The 21,192-nt window shown below is 40.5% G+C and overlaps 1 protein-coding gene and 1 long non-coding RNA gene across 5 annotated transcripts in view; one reads left to right on the top strand and one right to left on the bottom strand.

The window, feature by feature from the left end:
* Window positions 1-2,017: 2,017 nt before the first annotated feature.
* LOC137099518 (uncharacterized) lies at window positions 2,018-14,062 on the bottom strand. Of its 2 annotated transcripts, XR_010910761.1 has the most exons (4): window positions 13,870-14,062; window positions 4,403-4,515; window positions 3,692-3,780; window positions 2,018-3,594 (listed from the first exon to the last, which is right to left on the bottom strand). It is a non-coding gene; the product is annotated as an uncharacterized lncRNA (long non-coding RNA). The 2 variants fall into 2 exon arrangements; XR_010910760.1 differs by lacking the exon at window positions 13,870-14,062 and having other exon boundaries at window positions 4,403-4,914.
* prkcbb (protein kinase C, beta b) overlaps window positions 13,661-21,192 on the top strand; it is a 95,604-nt gene continuing 88,072 nt past the window's right edge. Inside the window, exons 1-2 of one of the 3 annotated variants that reach the window (XM_067476480.1) lie at window positions 13,661-13,842; window positions 19,536-19,647. The gene's annotated coding sequence lies outside the window, so the exon portion shown is untranslated. The remainder of the gene's footprint in view (window positions 13,843-19,535; window positions 19,648-21,192) is intronic. The other 2 variants (XM_067476483.1, XM_067476482.1) reach the window with 2 other exon arrangements.

Below are 21,192 nucleotides of genomic sequence, written 5' to 3'. Positions count from 1 at the left end.
CTGATATTATTTGGAGAATTTCAAGAAAACCGCAAAGCCACATGACAGTAGGACGTTTACAGAAAGACGAGAGAAGGCAGCGTTTCGGATTTGGCCCCGGTTTGGGTGTTTTAGCGGTGGTTTGGGCCTGGATGCAGGTAGTTGCGTCCGCTCTGTTCCCCTGCTGTTTGTTTTTAATCATCTATTAAACCCATTCTGTTATTCGTTCATGGAATGTTTTTTTTAATTATGGGAAAGGAGGGTTATTTATGTTTAAAGTCAGTTTTGGAGAGTGCGCAGTGTGTATGAGCCAACCAGGGAAACTAAGGTTAACTGGATTAGGGGGGATACTTCAGGTTCATTGATGATGTCATTAGTGACATCACATGGCTTTGATGGTTGGCCCTTGTGATTGACCTTTTAAGATTGTTCTCCAGTTGTCCAGACAACAATGCATAGCAAAGGTTTCATTACACGAAAGCTCAGCTCAGATACCGAAAGGAACAGACGTGGACCAGAGGACACGGGTTCTGGAGCAAAGGAACCGGCCACATGGACAGCAACAAGCTAAAGGTGGGTTTTAGTGTCCCCTCCCACAGTTTAAGCAGATGTGACATGTAGATAAAGCTCCTGCAAAACCCCAAAAAAGGAAAAAAGAAAAAAAAAATCAGACTGGCCACATTTGTTATCTACCTTTCCTCAAGCAGGTAAGTTTCATTTGTTCCACCATAGATGAATGTGCCCCACATCATTCTTGCTTCGGGCCGAAGCCACAACAGAAGGAAAGTTCTTTTCTGTTTACAGTAAATATACAAGAGCACAGAACCAATGGGAGCCTCTGTGCCACTTCTTCATTTGCTGTTCAGTTTTGTCTCCTCTTCCGCAGAAGCGTCTTTCACTCGGGTCTTCGCTGTCACATTGGGAGTGATTCATCGCGAAGATCACTATTTAGTCTTTCAAAATGTTTGTACTATGACGCCCATTGCAGTTAATGACATTCAGTCGGCACATGGTGCATAGTTCAGATCTGTCTTTAGCTGTGGTTTGGTATTAAACGCTGTCTCTGTATTTTGGTAGACCAGTGAGACTCGGAGGTGTTAATTCTCAGCATGTCCCGCTGTTTCACATAAAGCAGAAAGTTATTTTTAGCGCGGTGCCATACGGTGTGAACCAAGTTAATAGACTAATGTGTAATTGACAATGTAGATCCCTTAAAAAAAAAATAGCAAACTTTTTCTCAAGGGACACGTGGACAAGACGGCACATCAATAAAAAATCAATGTTTGGTCCTTTCAGTTCATTTGTCCTTTTCAAAGCGGGTCATTTTTCCCAACGTTGATTTGGCCCTTCCTGACGCGACCCCTCCCCAATTTCTACCGGGCTTGCTGAGGGGCTGAGGATGAGAATGGGGATTTGGAGCTTCAGTGTTTTGATTTTCTCGTTTTGGTGACTTATGCCGCATCTGCACATGTTTATCACTTCATTTTACAATTACATCTTGAAGATCCACTCCACAGGTGGAGGAAGTGCAGCTGCTACCATTGCACCCCTGCAGGTTCGGCCCTGCCCTGCAGTCATCAGTTCCAGTCTTTTTTTCTTTTTTTTTCTTTTCCTTTTTTTTTTTTTTGAATGATTAAAGTAGATTGTAATATCTGTGAAACCAAGTTGGCTTGTGATGGAATAAGTATTTTGAGGGCAGCCTGAATATCAAACGTGCAGCCTATCAGACTCCAGAGCTGCCGTACAGTGCTTGCAGCTTGGGTGTACCGATCATATCTGTCAAGGGTTTCATGCCAAATAAGTAATTTTAAGCATCCAAACATTCAAGTCAGTCTAGCATGTTGATGTATTTGCACATGGATTTCCATGATAATGTCACATCGCGGCCCAGGAAAACAAAAGGCTGCAGTATGAATGAGTGTTCAATTGTAAACCTAAAGTTCATGTTTCAGCATTACATTTGTGTTGACATTTCCTTGAAGCAAAGTTACTTTTGTGGCAATTTTTGCGACACTTTTCTCAAACCGTCTGTGTTCGCCGAGTGTTGCCTTTGCAGGCTTAGACAGAAATGAAAGCTACTTATTCTGCTGGATTGCAAATGTGGGTTGTTTTAAAGATGGACTTGAGGCCTCCAGGGCATTCAAACATAGAGCGAGTCACATGAACAGAAAGTTAAGGAACGGATCAGCTGGCACTGCTTAAAGAGACAGGCAGGCGGATTGGAAGCTCAGGAAAGTCGTCAAACAATGCATTATCTGTTTCATATCAGTTTCATTTTATCGCCACTCGCTTGGCTCGACTCGTACTCACATTATGTCATTATTTGCTCGACAGGTGATTATTAAAATAGATTTACTTCCCCCTCGTGGAGACCCAGCATGGAAACAAGCCAAAAGTCGGCGCCAGTTTTAATCTGTGAACATGTGTTGTTTATAATAACTGACAGAAATCATTACTTGAGCTATAATTAGTAAAAGAGGCCTTTTCATGGCTTTAACTATCCACTTCTGGCTTAGTCTTTGGTCTTAATTACCTTGAGGAGCTGGTCTCAACTGTGTTTATGGAGCGACTTTGTTGTTGGTTTATTTTCTGAACTCCTGATTTATTTTCTTTTCCTATCAGTCATGTCTGTGCGTGTTTTATGGTTGTGTGTTTTGAGACAGATTCCTAATCTCCATTTTTTTCCTGCAAGCGAGCTGTTCACAGGATGTTTGCATTGTACCTCTGGGCCTCGTCCAAGCAAGGCCAGACAGACCACAGTGCCCACTGCTCTCTGCCCGTCTCTGCTCCGTGCTCTGAGGTTGATAATGGAGCTTAATCAGAAACATACACTAACCCCTTGGACGGATGCCACTGTTGTTTTTACTTGTGCTGCATGTTTGTGCAGTGTAGCCTTCATGCTCTGCCCGTACAGGATGTTTAGAATGACCCATATCCAACACAACAGTGTTCGTGTGTGTACGTAGTTGTTGTGTGCATGTCAGTATATGCTCACTGCATGTTTATCTGCACATGTGTGGATGGGCCATGAGTTTCATTTCTGTGAAACAGGGAGCGACACTATAACATACAGTGGGCAGCTTCACGTTTCATTTCAATTCAATTATTTATATAGCGCCAACTCACAACAAAGTCATCTCAGGGCACTTTACAGAATAAAGTCAAGATTATAAAGATGTATAAAGAGAACCCAACAATTCTCCCTGGAGCAAGCCATAGGCCACAGTGGAGAGGAAAAACACACCTCACACAGTGTCCATTGCGAGTAACTGCATATCTCTTTGAAATGGAGGTGTGAGTCCCACAACAGACATTTTGCTCATTACACACACTCACACACAGAAGCTTACTAACTGCTTTTTTCCCCCCTCCTGTCTTATAATATGAAAGTTGCAGGGTTGCAGAGTTCGTGGGTGGATGACAAATCGATGAATAATGGAGGGCAGGTTGTTGGTGTTGGTGTTTTTACTCCCGTCAGCTTAGTGGGAATCTGAACGTTTTTGCACGAGCACGCTTAGTACTGTACAACATGTGCTGAAACATCACATCCTGGGAGTTCTTGCAGCCGGAGGTGATGGTTTGATGCTGCTGTTCTGCAGTTTTACTACCCGGGATCTGTAGAGATATTGGTTATTAGTAATGCAATAACTTGGACTATGATAATGCAATTTTCACCTAAATGAATGAAATGAGTGTTTTGTATCTGCCAAACCTGAGTGACTTCAAGGAAATTGAAACTTTCACGTGTGACGGTCATAGTGGCTCCCACCTGTTGGCCGTACGCAGACATTTTGGCTCAATCTAGTAAGATGGCAAGCAGAACGTGCATGTACCATTCCTCATCAATATGTTGTCCCCTAGTTGTGACCTTTTTTTTTAATGGTGGATCGCTGAGATTTTCATTTACTGGTTCTTACGCTCTTTCCAAACAGTCACTGGTGTTACAGGAAAAGCTCCCCCCCCCCCTCACTTAGGTCCACATGTGGTCATCAGGCCTTGCTACATAGCAGAATGTACTTTCAATATTGTGACAATGTGAAAGTGCTGAAAAACTATTTCTTTTTATTAGACTCCATCCTCTCCCAACACTTTCATTTTTTATATGCAGCACGGACCCTTATCTTGCTGCTGAACACGACAGGGTTAAGCCATGAAAAGCAGCTGTAATAAATATTTGTTAGTTGGCTTCTAATTACCATTACATGTTTGATACACACGTCTGCTGGAAACCTTTTGTACTTTTGTAGATTTAGATGAGGTCCTGCGTGCTGTGCTGCAGGAAACTAGTGATTAAATCTTAAAAAGTAATTATCTTTAGTCTTGGTTGTTCAATAGTTTCATTTTGTGTGGCGTAGCAATAAACCTGTAATTTTTTTTAGGGCACATTTTACAAGAAGCACAATTTACAAGAAGCACAACTTACAAGATGCCAACCACGCTGAATCCATCGAGATCAACATGAGAGTTTGTTTGAGAAGATTTGAGGTAGATTTGTCTTTTGGTGAAGTTCCAAAAAGGCACCTTGGTTCCTGTTGCCTGTAAACACATCATAGTGTTATCTGCTTTACTAGAAGTTCCATTTAAACCTCATAAACATGATAATAATTAATCTTTTGGGCATTTCCCTGTATCTGAGGTTAACAGGCCAGAATAATTTCATGATAAACTCAGCCACACATGGAGGTTCTTTTCTCCCCACTCCAAATGTTGCTACATGTTGAAAAGTTGATCGAGCCAGAGGCAATAACCAGCAGCTTACCTGGCTCGAAATCCAGTACATTTAATGCACCACTTCCTGTATTTGTCAGTCAAAACATAATTGACCTGGAATGAAAGTGGAAGTGGTGTTGCATTATAATGAAAAGCTGTCTTTCACTGAACTGCGACCACTTATTGTAAATACGTTTAAGTAATTCACAGGCGCATTTATGGCTTTCTAAAAGACACTCAAGTAATCTAACCACATTGCTTTTGATTCATAGATGATAAGATGGCATAAAGCAGTTCCTTTAAACGTAAATGGTGTCCAGTAAGTCCTGATGCTTGTGAGAAGCTCTACAGCCTTTTCACATTTTCAGTCAGTATTAAATTATTAGCTCTCAACAAAAACCAGTTTTAACTCATTCACTCATTTACCTCTTAATGCAAATGTTTTTTTTTTAGAAACCATTTTAATAAAAAAACCAAAAAAGCAATTCACTCGGAAACACTTTTCCCTGATTTCCGTAGCTGAAGCGCTTTTTACCTCGGTACGCTGTGACAACAATGCTCATATTGTTTACAACTTGCTCCATTAGCAGCGGGACGATGCCAGAATCCTTGAGAAAGGATTCATTGTCCTAACGACTGGCACATCGTGTAGGCCTGTCATGTGGAGAGAGAGGAAACCACCGCATCTTAGGCATTCATGCAAAGATATTTCAACAGTAAAACACTGGGCCTAACCCATGCATCACAATGCAGAGTCTATTAACCGTGTGAAAGTAAAGATACAAAAGCAGCAAATGAGACAATGTGTTTAGAACAACACAGACTGAGCTCTGTGGAACCGGCTCATTTCTAAGTAATGTGATGTTCATGAAATGTTGTTCAAGGGAAAACACCAGCGTACCGGCGCAGCTGAGGATCAGCTTGTGGAAATGAGAACGTCTCGTTGATGTTATGGTGGTGCTTGCTGTCTGCAGGCATATGAAACAACCTGTACAGCCAGCAAAGAAAATGCATATTGAGGTGTCAAAGTGAACAGCTCTAGGCCCGTTGCTAAAATGACTGACGTAGGTGACGCTGCACCAGCACTGAGAGAGAAAAGGCACAGAAATGGCTTTATAATATGCAACAGCAACACGATTTTGAAAACTGCACCTTGACAAATCCTTAAGACATGTTTGTCTTTTGCCACTGATGTATTTAAATCTGTGAAATTCAAATTCAAACACATTAAAAGAAAACACCTAAAGGCCTATGAATGTATATTTTAAATGCATGTTATTAATAAATAAATGTTATTATGCATCACAATTTTATGACACAGCGTGTTAATACTGAAGCATCAGTGCATAAGCTGCAGTTAGTGGATCCAGATGGAGCTACTTTATTTTCTTTGGAGGGCATTTGGGGGGCCACCCTGGTGGTCCAGGATGGGACTCGATCCTGAGGCCTTCTCCCAATCCGATGCTCCGCCCATTGATCCACCAGGCCCCCCTCTACATCTGGGAGGCCACAATAAGGCAATAACACAAAACACACACAAATTCTCTTATTTAACCTTTGCCAAATGTTTGGTTTGGGCAGAAAGACACAAAGTGTTCTTGAGCTATTTCCATCTGAGAACAAGGAAAACAAGTCTTTCTTAGTAAGGACTCACGCAATAGCTGCTTTGCTGAGGCTTCTGCCACTTTTTTAGGTATCAATTCCTTCTGAAAAGCCTAGTGAAGTAAAAAGTACTAATGTAAAAAGTACCATGCTGGTACTGAAGGCACAGTATGTGATGCTGCTAAACAGATGAGTTTGGTCTCACTCAAAATCTGTATCGCTGTAAATATTTGATCTTTATTAGAAAGAAGCCAGAACCACAACCCTGTTTTATTTCGACAACTTCATTGTAGTTTTAGTTGTCATATTTCTGACCAGGATGACCTCATTTCCTCATATGTGCTCCAGTCTTCAAAAACGTGGCGGTTTTTCACCACAAACCTTTTTTTTTTTCCTGGATATCTGCTGTTGTCAGAACATAATACAGCTTGTTGCTCATGAACTGCTGTGAAGTTCGTGTCCATCGATTTGAAATCTCATCACATGCACATCACAAGTGTGACACAGTTATTATAAACGCTTTGAGGAAGTGAGAAGTTAAGTTTTCAAAGCCTTTTAGACCCGTTGTCATCATTAGCCCAAACAGCACCCAACCCCTCATGTGTCTGAATGTTCTGGCACCGCTTGTGTGTTGCTTAGGTTTCCTGAAAACTACCCCTGTAAAATTTAAAGTCCACCCTCCTGTGACCTTTAAACATCTAGTTACTCAGAGGATATAGTCTCATTTTACTTGGTGGCTCTGCCGTATCCTGTGTCTAGATAAAGAAAAATCACATATGGTGCAACAACTATCTGCTGCTGGTTGGTCTTGCTCGTGGTCGTCTGAGTCATGCTTTTGGCTCGCTGCTTCTTCTAAAGGTTGAAAACCCTACCAGCCTCACCCCATTCAGAGGTGATCCTCTCTTAGTGAGCTCATGTCTCACTGTGTCCTACAATGTCAACAATCAAACGCCCACTGCATATCGCGCTGGAATTTCAGAAGTAACTCGAAAGGCTGTGAATAATAGTGATTTCCTCTTGTTATCAGCTCCTGTAAAGTGTTGGGTTTATCGCCGTGGCCAAGCTGGCACACGCTGCAGCTACCGGTCAAAGCTGTGGCTGGACACGTTAGACACAAGCCACTGCTACTTAATGTGACATTCCCCAGCACAGTCATAAAGAAAATTCCCGTCATTGTTACCGACTGATGCATGTGCATACCAGCGCACATAGTGTGGCCTTTTTGTTGCAAACAGCGTGAAGACATCAGCTTAGATGGAATCTGTCGAGGTGGGCTAAACTGTTGCCACCACACGAAAACTCTAAAAGAAACACAAACGGGAGCTTGTTATCGTTGCAGCCCTGTAAAGGAGATTGCTGGGTTCAACACTGTGTCAAAGTTGACGGAGATCTTAAAAGTGCTCAACATGCATTCCAACAACCTGCAGAAACACAAAGAATCGTTGCTTATATATGGTTATATACAAGGCACCCACATGCCTTGTAAAAAAAGAACAAATCATCAGAGTGAAACTGAAATGTTGCCACATGACCAGTCCAGATACAAACTTGACTCCACGTAAATTGCAGTTTCCTGTTGTTCCCACACTTTCCTGAAAAAGGAGGCAACAGGGTTGCGTGAGATGAAGAAAGGGCAGGGTGCTGAATGGAGGAGTGCAGAGAACATCTTCTGCAATTTGACTTGTAATCGGATTGAACATGCAAACCCGCAAATTGTGTTTTTGGCAGTTGAGGGCCAAAGCGTTATCGTGGCGACACACCCAAATTGTTGCGTGCAACCTTTGATGCAAAAGATATCAACACACACATTTGCCTTAAAAAACTTGACTATCATTGCAAAACCTCTGCGGCTGCAGACAACGAACCACATTTGCAAATCCACAGTATATTTGTACACCTCGGAAGAATTTATGAACTTCTATTGTCTGCAGCGGGCAAAGGTGAGCCAGTGTGTGCTCATGTATGTTTAGATTACTGACTGTCTCCAATTTGGCTGCCGGAGTGTGATAGAACCACTCCGTTTTCTAGGAATATGAAAGTGAAAGTGCTCTTATGCTGCCCCGAACTCACACGGAAACAGATGACGCAACATGTTCCATGGTTTTTGATTGGTTATTTTTTTCCTCTATGCCGCCTTCACTCACCGTTGGAAACGATATACGGTTATTCACCAATTTTGTAATGTGTTTTCAAACCTTTAGTGATCAAACGGTGTTAAAAATTAGCATTGTTTTTTTTGTTTTTGTTTTGCTTTTTTTACATGTACTGAAGACATTCTTGATAATAAATAATTTAAAGCAACCATCAATGATGTCAGTCTCAGTCCCTTTCAGTGTCTTCTCTCTGGAAATCTTTTACTTAAGCTGGAAAATTAGGAGATCACTCAAAAAGGAAATGTTGCTCAGATGGTTCCACCATTTCTTTGTCTTTCTTGGAAGAGTGCGTTGACATTAAGGTAGTTTTGGGGGATTTATCATGCCTGTGCAAAGTGAAAGCTCAAAGGACAAAGCAGATTTTAAAACTTGCGGGGAAAAGACTGACGAAAAGCAACATTTAACAGAGCAAACAACACACCTGATTAATCACCATCTGTTTTGAGGTTTTCACATTACAGGATAATTATTATTCTCACTCTCACAACATACTATACTACACACAAATACACACATGGAGTCTTATCATTTTTCTTTATCATTTATCAGGGTTGAGTATTAGCTGCTTAAGAAAGAGAAAGTGAAATATACAGTTGGCCAACAGGTTGACACGCAGGTCAAATCCCGTTTGGCAGCAGTTTATTATTTACAATAATTGTGCTACACTTCTTGCTCCTCCAAAAGTAAATATATATTGTAATTCCAAACGACATACAGTGGCATTTTTAATAAATATTGCAACAGCCCTTTCATTCAAAACAGCGAAGCTGCAAATCCTGATTGAATCTTGGAACTTTTCCACGGACGGTGCAGTGTAACGAGGCCATGGAAGTACAGCACATTAAATCGCTCTGCTGCTTGAAGGCGTGATCACACTTACAAATTGTTATCCTAATTGCAGACCGCATACAGTACAACAAGTTTTTTTTTTTCTTCTTCTCCTTTTGTGTGGCTCATTCAGGTTCACCCACGCAAGCAAAAGCTAAAAAGATTTACCAGTTACTAAAACGCCATCCCTGGGGATTATATATTTGTATTAGCAGAGTCACAGAAAATAAAATCTCAGTTCCTATGAATTTGACTAACTGAGAATGACTGGTCCTTGCTATGATTCATTGATCTGTTCTTACAATTCTTTAGAAAGTAGATACTGTAGCTACAGTCAGATATGCAGACGCTGGTTTCCTTTTCCTTATCTATAGACTGTACAATATTCTGCGCAGGATTTTGCCCTTTTTTGGTTCATTTGTTAATTATTGGTTAACGCATCTTTCAGAGGAATCGCAGCCTTAAGTCTTCTTGTGAATGATGCTAAAAGCTCTGCATGCCCTTCTTTTCAAAGTTCTTTACATTCTTCCCTGCAAAATCATTCAAGCTCAAACAGGCTAGGTAGGAAAACTGGCGCACAGCTATTTTCAGGTTCCTCCAGACATGCTCTAGTGCACTTACAGTGGTCTGGAGTTTTCCCTGGCAGCAGGCCTGTATTTCGTTGGCAGAATGCACAGGTTTGGTGTTGAAATGAGAGATCCTGTCTGGCACGGGTCAGCACTCAGGATTGCTCGGTATTTTTCTGCATCTATATTTCTCTCTCTTTCGAGAAGCGTCCGAGCCCCACACACAGAAAAACACCGCTAGATGCCACCACCACCATCACCCAGGCGTTGATGAGGTGATTCTCAGTGCCTGGTTCTCTCCGCCCAGAGTCTCTTCAGGTGCTGGTTGGCAAATTCCCAGTGAACTGTCATGTGTCCTTTGGAAAGAAATCGCTTCCTTCTGGCCACTCAAGGCCTTGATTGGTGGAGTCCTGCCTGATGGTTGTCTTGCTGTAAGGTTGTCCCACATCTGAGTCTACAGATAATTCGCAAAATGCTTTAAAGTCTTTTTTTTTTTCTTCTTTTTTAGAAAGGCTGTTGCAAAATCAGGCATTTTAGATCATTATGATCCACAAAATCTGCTGGCTATCAGGCTATTTATCGCATGTTAGTATCAGTATCTTTTCTTTTTACAGTTTAAAAGTTAATCAGTGCAATCATAAAAGTTTTATTATTTTACTACATATATATAATTTATTTTTAGTACACGCCTTAAGCTGGAACAAGAAAACAGTGACTGTATGTGGTCTGACAGCTGTGCAGTCGCAAAATTACTAATAAAAATGTGATTTTATTAAACACAGTGATGTATTATTTCTGCTATTAGGGTAGTAAACCACTATCTTTCTATCAGTATGCTGCACTATAGTTGCAAGAAAGAGGGAGTGAAACCTTTGGGATTACTCACATACCACATACTTAGTCAGACCCTTATAAGTCTCAGAATTACATTTTAACTAATAAAACACAATACTGCATACATGTACTGTGTGAGACAAAACTTAACTTCAACAGAACGTATTGGAATCAAAAGTGACCAAGCCATTGACAATACGTTTGGAGGTGTAGGTTTGAGCTTCTTTTACTCATAGAAACACTCCACAACGTTTGGAGTTGAGCTGTGAACCAACACAGTTAGATATTCAGACACAATGCAGAACAGTTATTTGGGGCCTGAATAGTTTACCATCACGGAGAGTGTCACAATCGCACTGTGAAGTCATGGCACAAAAAAGGTGGATCGCATGAGCCAGCAATAAAGTGAAAAAGAAAGAACGTGGCTAAGTGACTCTAAATGCATTCGGGGTGGACTGGCCAGGTGCAGGAGAACCTGAAGAACTGCAACATAAAACAGCCCAGTGTGAGAAACAAACCTAGAGGCCAGAGACAATCGCACGCCACTTGGTGCTGCATCACAAAGAGGGATGACAATCACAAAGAGGGATGACAATCACAAAGAGGGATGGCCACGTGTGTTTTGATAGTGCAAGTGCCTGGTAAAGGAGAATGTGGGCCCGACAAAAACATTACGTTAACTAATCAAACGGGTTGTATGACCTGATCTCCCAAACAGGGCTTCTCATTCCTGCGACTGGAATATTTTTCTAAACACGCAGATTTCTCTCTGTCTATTCGTAATTACTAGTTTATCACAATTTGCTTCTTTTCCCACACACACCTCTGCAAACTACTCGCAGAAGGAGAGAGAGAGAGAGAGAGAGCAGTATCAGCTGAGGCATAAGAAAACTGCAGTTACTGCTTGTCCAATCCAGTGGCAGCTATTAATTTAAGCAGGCCAATCCGTGGAAACCACCTGTGGCCCAACCCTCAGACACACCCACACACACCCACACACACTAAACACACGTGGTGGAGAGAGACAGTTCAAAAAAACACCTACGCTAATAGTAATAGTAATAGTGCTAATAATGGCCCGTGGATGTAACACCTAAAAATAATTTCCCCATTAATATTGATGTGTGATTCTACACATGAATTTTTCCACCTGTCTGTAATTACTAGCCGTTAGCTTCCTTTACTGCTTATTACTCTACCTCACAACCTGTGTCGCTCACGTATTCTGATAAAACAATTACCGCCTCACCTCTAGCACCTCTGCTTTTATTTTCAGAAGGCGCCACGTTGCAGAGTCTTGGCCCCGCCTCTGTTCTCATAACTATTAAAAACAGTGACTTACAGGAAAACATGTGCACACGCGCACACACACGCACACACACACACAGAGTTAAATAAAGCCTCAAACAGTCTGTTGAAGTAGTGAGGACCAGCCAAAATGTTCCTACAACTGTTGTAATAAAAAAAACTTACATTCACACAAACACACACACACACACACACACACTTAGAGATCCTTTAAAGCATCATTACTAACTGTGGGGGAGGGGGGGTCTACATTAATAAGGCTTTTCGACTTGACACCCACATAAGTCTTTATCAGCTACTTGATCACAAGTAGCAAGAGCTTCTTCACAGAAACTCATGTTCGATGCTTCTGGAGCTACGGTTTTTTACACTCAACAAAACAAAGTGATGAAATGAAAGTGATGTCACCTTCAATTCAATAGGCCATTTAACAAAAAAAAGGAATAAGCTCTTCGTGTCACTAAAACAATGACTGTCTGTGGTAGTCAAATATTAGCTGCCCATGTTTGTTCATACTGTGCACTTGTATGGATCGACAAAGCCATAAAAAAAGGAAACAGTACTTCTCTATAATAATTTTAGTATTTCAGAAGAAGAGGATCTATGTAAACCAATTACAGTAAATGCAAACTGAGACACTCACACACAAAGTTGAAACATCACCCAGACTTGTGTTTTGGCTGTTGGCTCAATAATTGGTGTTGGTTTGTTAAAAGAAAAGACAGCGTGGTGACAGAAAAGTCACGGCTCATTAATGTCACGCTGCTGAGTTGGTATGAGATTAAACGGTGGATTGGCTAATACGGCACAGCGGTGTGTTAGTCGCAACGAACACGTGATCACGCAGTGGGCCAACAACAGCAAAAAAAGGATTCATGAATTTTCCCAAAAAACAGGTCTTCGCGCTGGTGTCGGCTGTGAAACTAGGTGTAAACGAGAAACGAATGACGGCTAATTTCGGTTTGCCAGCTTCAGCTTTAGGGGCCTCTTGTGTTGTGCACGCGCTTTTCCGTACTACGACAAGTCAAAATGTGTGCCGCGTTCAAAATGTCCAAAGATAAGTGAACTTACAATATGGGGATGAGGTGGTTGGTTTGAATTTTAAACTTCATATGTATTATTAAACCTAAATGTTTCCATTTGATACAGAGGTAACTTAGAGCTCTTTTTTTATCTGTCGAATACGCATTCGCAAAACACCAAATAGAAATTAAGCACAGTCCAACGTATCCTTTTTGGACGTGAATACGTTTCAGTTTGTTTTGTTATAGCTGGTGAGAGCTTTTGTCTGTTTAAGCAGAAGTCATACTCATTGAGCACTGCTGCTGTGGAATCTGTCACGATCCACTAACATCACAACGTCTAATCCTCCCGGAACCTAAAACTGTGTTTTAATGTTGTCACATTATAAGAAAATGGCCGTTAGCCATTAGTCTCCTTCCCAAAATGTCCTCACATTATAAGAAGATGGCTTCTTTTTGGCTCTAAGTAAGTAGCAGGTACATGTACACACACACACACACACTAACACATGGATGTCATTATGTGCAATCAGTCCTTTCTTTGTTTGAGCAGTTTTTAGCCCCCACTTCCTGATGGTTTGTTTTAATCCACAACAGTGGCTCTCAATACCGGTCTTCTTGTCTCCAACTAACCCTGCACTTCCCACTGCTCTTTACCTGCACCAGGTGTGTTCAGTCAGTCAGGTGCCGGACGATACTAATTCTCTTTGTTTCCACCCCTCATCTGACTACCGTCCGGCTCCACACCTGATGCAGGTAATGAGCAGAGGGTAGTTGGAGAACGAGCAGATCAGGCTTCCTTGAGAGCAGGATTCACCTTTATTCACCTCTGCTCTTGTGGTAAGTTTCGTAACTCTTGCTACCCACCTTAAAAGACCTTGTAGGCTCGCGTCGTTTCACGTTATCTTTCCTGTAATTCCATTGTACTGGCAGAGGGCCAACTTATTCAGCCGTCTCCGTGTTTACATATCATTATTCTGATTAACCTGTAGAAGTGAAGGCACCATTTTACCCGTTTACCAGCATCAACACCTGATTCTGGATTTGAGGTTTTAGAGTTTCAGGTTTAATTCCTGCTTCCTGTTAAAAATTGTGTAACTACCTACCTGTCTTTGTGTGGGTGTGGGTGTGTGTAGGTGGGGGGGTGGTGTTTGCTTGCTCCCACTCAGGTCACGGTGAAGATGTGTTTTTTTTTTTTTGCCGGCTCTGTGTGGTGTGATTTGTAGTTGATAAACCCTGCTCTCCATGTCCCTGCCTCACCTTAAATGTGACTATCTGGACAGGGTGTTCCTGTCAGACTTGCATAACAAAATAAATCATTCTCAAAGTGTATATCTTTATCTACCTTTATTTCCCCTCTTCCAATTGTATCAGAAGCAGCTCAATACTTGTAATCATCCCTCTCTGGTTCTCTGTGTGTGGCCATGTGTTGACGCTGCTGTGTTTTGTACAAAAGGTCCACAGCTTTGCAGAACTGGCATAGACGGACATATTTTTCAGTTCAGTCCCAGGACAAATGGCCTGTTTCCCGAGAATGTAAAATCCCATTTTAAAAACAAACTTGTAAAAAAAAAAAATAACCTCCACTAAAAAAATACAGTGGTGCTTGGGTGTTTTTGAAACCTTTAGAATTGTCTCTATTTCTGCATGAATTAGGCCTAAAACCTTTACACAAGTCCTGAACCCGAATAAATTATACTTATAGACATTGTAATTCTCAAATGTAGCAGTTTCTCTTTATAGAACAGCTTTAGCTCAAATGTTTGGCTTCCTGGTCCCGAGGCAGCAAAGAAGCCCCCACCTATGAGACGGCCACAACCCTGTTTCACAGAACAGATAAGGTTTTTTGGCGTAATGTTCCAAAATCTCCTTCCTTCGAGCCACGATGCATTTGTGTGCTCTCATGGCCAAACCTTGACAGCGAAGTGACCCTGATTTTAATCGGCTCTCCTAGACTCACAACTCATCCCAAGGATAAAACGATAAGTTTACATACTTTTGCCATACACGGGAAAACTTTTCCACCCGAAATATTAATGAATAAATATGTATTTTGTCAATTGTTTAACTTGTGCAGTTTTAGGAATTGAAAACCACAAAATTTTGGGTGAGATTTTTGCAGAACTATAGAAATTTCAAAAGCTCCATAAACAGTCAAGCACTCTGAGAATAACGGGGAATCCCAAACTTAACACAATGAGAAATGTCAGGATTTGCCTTTATTCACCTCTGCTCTTGTGGTAAGTTTTTCGTAACTCTTGCTACCCACCTTAAAAGACCTTGTAGCCTCGGGTCGTCTCACGTTATCATTCCTGTAATTCCAAGTTATTCAGCCGTCTCCGCGTTTACATGGAAATCATTTTTCTGATTAACCTATAGAAGTGAAGGGACCATTTTACCCGTTTACCACCATAAACACCTGATTCTGGATTTGAGATGAGAATCTCTGGATGAGAAATGTCTAACTACAGGTCAATACAACAAAAGATTTCATTAATAACTATGAATCTGGTCTGAATCTGGGCGTTTCCATGGAGCCTACATCCTTTAGCACCATGGAGGAGTCTGGTGGAAAGAAAATAAAAGAACCAAACAAGAATTATAACTAATTACCGCATTACTTAGTTGGAATGTGCTGCTCAAAATACCCACCCAATTCCCACTAGCTTGGGTGGGGTTATCAGGCCGCTTTAGCCGGCAAATAACACCAAAAATCAGATTAAAAAACCATTCAATACTTTATGTACTGTCTCAGGACAAAGTATTGAATTGCAGGACCAATTGGCAGAGCTACTCGCATTCAAACACAGAACACATGTTTAAGTACTGTAGCTAGGTTGATTAAGAGGGGAAATACTGAAATCCAATGCCTACATATTTTAGATTAATCAGAAAATATGGGAAACAGTTGTAAGGAAACAGCATTCCTAAAGTTCGGTTTGGCTGCAGTTAGTAAATCAAAGAGCATGTGGCTAATTTATATTTGTTCTATTTTTATGGTATTAAAAGCAATAATCTTACTAATGAAAAGTGACTGGATTCTGCATAAGGTTGCAGATTACTACATATGAAAGGTTTGCGTAAAAGCACAAATTTGTATTTTTCTATAAACCTATACAGAAGTGTCTTAGTGTCTCCTAAAGAGATTCGCTTGCATGGTGATGGTGGTGGAGAGCAGGGTTTCCGAAATCTCCCACTCACACCTGGTGAGTGAAGACCAGCAAAATGGGGCCCCCACAGCATAAGGGGGCCATCAGAGCCCACCACATTCTGGGGTCAAGCATTCAGGCACGTACCACACTCTAGACGTACGGTAAACCACTCATGAACTCGCCCACCTGTGGAGAATAGGGTGAAGGTTGGATCATCTAATCGCTTTTTCCACTTCTCTGTCAACCAGTGCATGTGGTTTTTTTTTTGTGTGTGTTGTTTTTTTTCACCGCTGAACTCTCAGAAGTTCATCCATGTTTGTGACAAGGGGTTTATGCACTGCAGTCCCTCTCTATGTAACCATTTATATGCACTGATGATCTGTCACCCGAGGAAGAGCTTCTCTTCTCATACGACGGTTTGCATGTGTGAGCTGATCACTTTTGCCAACCCCGTGTACTGATTTCATTCCCACAGATCTAAATGCAGATCTCACTTTAGTGGCTGTTCCTGCTGAAACATCAGCCAGTCTGTGACTCAACCTGCCACGCTGCCATTAATTTTCTTTTGCCACCTTGATTTGAAATCAAAACCAAATCAACTTCAAGGCTAATGTGCATCTCTACCTGTATGTTTTAACAGGTTGGATGCCAGATAAGTGAGTTGAGTCTCGGTTTACATTACAGCGGCCAGCATATGGCTTTGTCTCCATCTAGTGGTTAAGAATGGAAGCTTTTCTCTTACCCAGATAATTTGATATAGGGAAACACATTAATGTGTACCGATCACTACAACTTATAGCCACTAGAGTGAAGCATTCTGCCATTGGAGAGTGTGTAGAGATGAGAGAGAGAGAGAGTATGAAGAAGGGAAGAGAGGGGTCATATTGAAGTCCTGAGTGGGTGTGTTTTGTGAGATAGAGATCACCACTATGCTGGGGGTAGAAAGTCTCTTCATGCTCTCTCTTGCTGTATTACACTTCGTATTTTTCATTTTTTTTTCTCTCTCTCCTGTGAGACACTCTTTCACATATAAATAGCAGTTTGTGGTGAAATGATTTCCTTTTACCCTTGTTCACTTGTTTTATGTTTAGAGATCAAGGATTTACTCGACGTAGCAATTAGAGATAGCGCGTACATGCATATATTAGAGTGGGCAGATGAAGTCACTTTGGTTCTACTCTCATTTAAAAAGCAGTGTTCATGTGGAACACGTGTCTTCGTCCTCTGCACTGAACCACTTGTCTTTCACGGTAAACCTATTTATCTTTTACAATAAGTCATCAAATAAATGGCAACAAAAGTCTACGCAGGGATTTGGCATCGACGCGTTCAGCAGTTGAGTGCGACCTATGTCATCCCGGGTTTTCTGCAGGGTGCACAGTGCACGTGTGACCTTTTGTTGGGATCACTGTAGATCTCCCCATCACTCCTGTGGCAAGATGTGTGTTTTCCCATTGAAAACCTTTTGTTTGCAGGTAGGAAGCCAGTGAGGGATCTTGTAACTGCATAAGTGACTCCTACACGTTGGTTGGAGCGCCTGTGCTGAGGGCAGCTGGATGTGATGGGGTTAGTCTGAACCACCACGCAGGCCATTTACTCATGCTCGAAGCTCTTCTCCGACAGGTGAAACAACAGGCTGCCTGAAGTCCGTCAGGAGAGAAACGTTGTTTACACCCTCCCCAGGCCAACGGTGGGCGTCAGCAGCAATAGAATCGCAGTGTGAGGGGAACTGGCAGTTCCAGGGTGGGATTAAAAAGGGAAAATGTGCAGACAACAATAATAAACGTGAGATGTGCTCCAGTAAAACACTATCTGTGTGATGCAAGTCACAGCAGGTTCGCCAACATGCTCACAAACAATTACTGTTGATTTGAATTTACTTTATTTTGCATGTGGTGCTTGATAGAAAATGTATCATTTCTATTATGATCACCTGAATCTGTGCCTGTCTAATGTCTTAATTGTTGTTTGGACAATACTGAACAATACGGAAATGTTTTACCTTTTAATTTTTACGAAGATGAATGAAAGACATTGGTGAAAAGGACGTTTCTTGCGACCTTTTAAATTTTTTTTTGGTCCTTTTCCGCTTATCCCGTGAGTTTAGGGTCAGCCTCCCCAATTTCTCCCCGGCTTGTTTCTTTTTTAGTGACTTGGTGTTAAATGTTTAATTAATTACTGTGTGCCAGTATAGAAGTTGAAGGATTACTCAAATGATGTTCTTTAGTATTAGGGGTTTTACTTACTTTGATACATATGTTCTTTATCATAGTTTAGTGTGTGTATATTATTATTATTATTATATATTTTTTTTTGTTTTGCTGTAGTCTGGGAGCTATGTCTCTCACTGGTTATAAACCTACCTGTGTAGAGTTGTTTTGGAAAGACCAGGGTAAAAAGTACAATTGCTTCACTTCTGGCATTTCAAATGTATTTTTAATTAATTGGTGAGCATCTCTGAACTTCAATGGTAAATGGCAAAAGTTAAGGGCAGGAGCCACATTACCTGCCCATTAGTCCCACTTTGTCTATTTTCATTACATTATCAAATCTTTTAATATTTTGTATGTTTAGACCTTCTTTTCAGAGAACATAACCTTTTCCTGTTTTCAACAGTTGTCATAACTATGTAATTACAGACACATTCAGAGGTTCAGAGGCTGGACAACTGAGTAAACATGAAGCGTTGGTCCCTCTGGTCACATCTGGAAAACTCATTTATTTCTTTTTAGATAATCTACAATAATGGATACAGTTGGTGAAAAGTGTTGAAACAGTAAAGAAAATAACTGACTACTGAGACGTTACATTCGGCATGAAAGCTTTTTCGTTTAAAATATACATAGTACAGTATATTCAATATATCATGCAACTGAAATTCATTATAGATTGATTCCAGCTCCCATAAACAATAAAAAACCACCCAACCGTATGCTGCCTGGAATACCGGGGTACCAGAATCCAACACACACTGAGACACAATCGCAGAACATCAAATTCTATGCACAATAAACACAACCATGCAACAACAACACAGGCGGCTGTTGCATATATCCAAATGAAGAAATAGGTGCAGAAATGCATATGCATTGTAAAAGCAGAAGCATGGACTCCCTGTGGTTTCAGATCAATGCTGGTTGAGCCAGAGAGCGAGAAACTTGGGTAATCATTGGAGACAGAACTTATGCGAGTTAAGTAATCGTGGCTGTTAATTTGCATTTATTTTGTGATGCGTGTCTGTTTGAGTTCCCTTGTCAACTGCTGTTTATTTTGTTTGACACTCAGATACCACAATAATAAACCCTGTTATGGGTAAAAAAAAAATAATAATAAAAACATTTCTTCCCCATTTTGTTTTCTGTCACGTTTTTTTTTTTTTAGATCTTTGACCTGATTTTTGCTGCGGTGACAAGGGGAACAACTCTCAAACCATAAACATCCTCCTGAAGGCTGGGAGCCATGCAGCTGCTCTGTCTGGCCGCAGGACATGTTGGTAGGCCATCTCAAATCTTGTGCTCAAACTCCATCGTGACAGCTGCATATCATTTGCAGAGTGCAGTCCTCGCACCTGCTGATTGTTTGCCACCCAGAAATCTTTATTGTGCAAGTAATTCACATTTAATCATTTGACAGATGCTTTACAGGTGAAAGACGTACTTGGCATCTGGACTGAAGGAGCTGGGGATGGAAAAAACATTTAATCCACCCACTGACCCACAGGAGCTATTGTTTGAATTCCTCATTATTATTTAAAGTAAAAACAATGTTGGTGGGTTCCTAAAATCCCTCTTAACTGTAATGTCTGAAGTGCCTTTAAGGTGACAAAGACAATTAACTTCTTTATGATAAAATCACTTAATAGTATTTTTACAAAATGGAAACCAGCATTTCGCTGAGATTTGTATTCTATAGCACTTATCTCGCCCTGTACAAGCAAATCATTATTGTCTCAAGGTACAATATGACAATGATGATTTTTTAGGTGTTCAAAAACTTTTAAACACCTAAAATTGTTTTTAAGATTCAATAGATCTGATAATACTCGCAGGATTTAGCTGCAAATGCTGCCAACTGGATTTATTTATGTAGATCTTGTTAGTAACAGAACTAGAGTAAAGGTTTGTCTCTGACACTATAAACAGTTAATTTACAGACTTTTCCTGAATGATTCTGATCAAACACCCTCAATTATCCTATTTTAAAAAGTTTTAAGATTATTATTAAAAAAGTTTTAAGATTATTACAATCAAACACCTTCAATAAAGTGTTAACACTTTATTTGTGGATTGTAAAATAATTCTATTTCTGAAAAATAGTCTCTTAAAACACTTTGAAACAGATTAAAATTGTGCCAGACTTTTAACTTAACTAAATACATAAGGTTTAAAAAAACCTGATTGTAACTTAAACTGTTTAATTATTCATTTTTAATAAACAGGCCTTAAATAAACTACAGCATTGTATATTTAAACTAATTAACAGTAGAAATGTTTCTTCAAATTCTCATAACATAACCTTTAACAGTGCTGTAAGATATCCTGAACTGAAAACCTACAGAAGAGCTAAAAAAATAAATAAATTGATCCACAAGATTTTTATTGTCTGAATTGCAACGGGGTTGGAAATTTATTATTAAAAAAAGAACACATCACCTCGCTCTAAAGTGAGCGTGCAAATATATTAATCCCAAATGTCCTCAGCATACAGGGAAAAAAAAATCATGTCTCACCACTTCAATGCTTTTACAGGGGACAATGTAATGTATTCAGATGTACAGTGTTTCCCCTATAATAGTATAGGCATGAAAATATAAATGTGAGCAGAGAATACCGCTTTTAAAGGATTTTGTATGTACATCGATGTTTATAAAAACGAGGAGTTATCTTCAGATTAATTTACAGCACATAATTGGTAATGTCAAAACATACCACAAAAGGTCAATGAATGACGTAATAGTGCAACGTAGCAGAGTAAGAAAAATCCTCCTCCGAGTTCCCAGTAATCAGCTGGATTCATGGTGCATCTAGTGGGGGAGGGA

This window comes from Channa argus, chromosome 15 (assembly GCF_033026475.1).
Source record: "Channa argus isolate prfri chromosome 15, Channa argus male v1.0, whole genome shotgun sequence".
Classification (NCBI taxonomy): Eukaryota; Metazoa; Chordata; class Actinopteri; order Anabantiformes; family Channidae; genus Channa; species Channa argus.
Note: the sequence above shows the minus strand (reverse complement) of the source record. Positions and strands in the feature narration are given on the sequence as shown.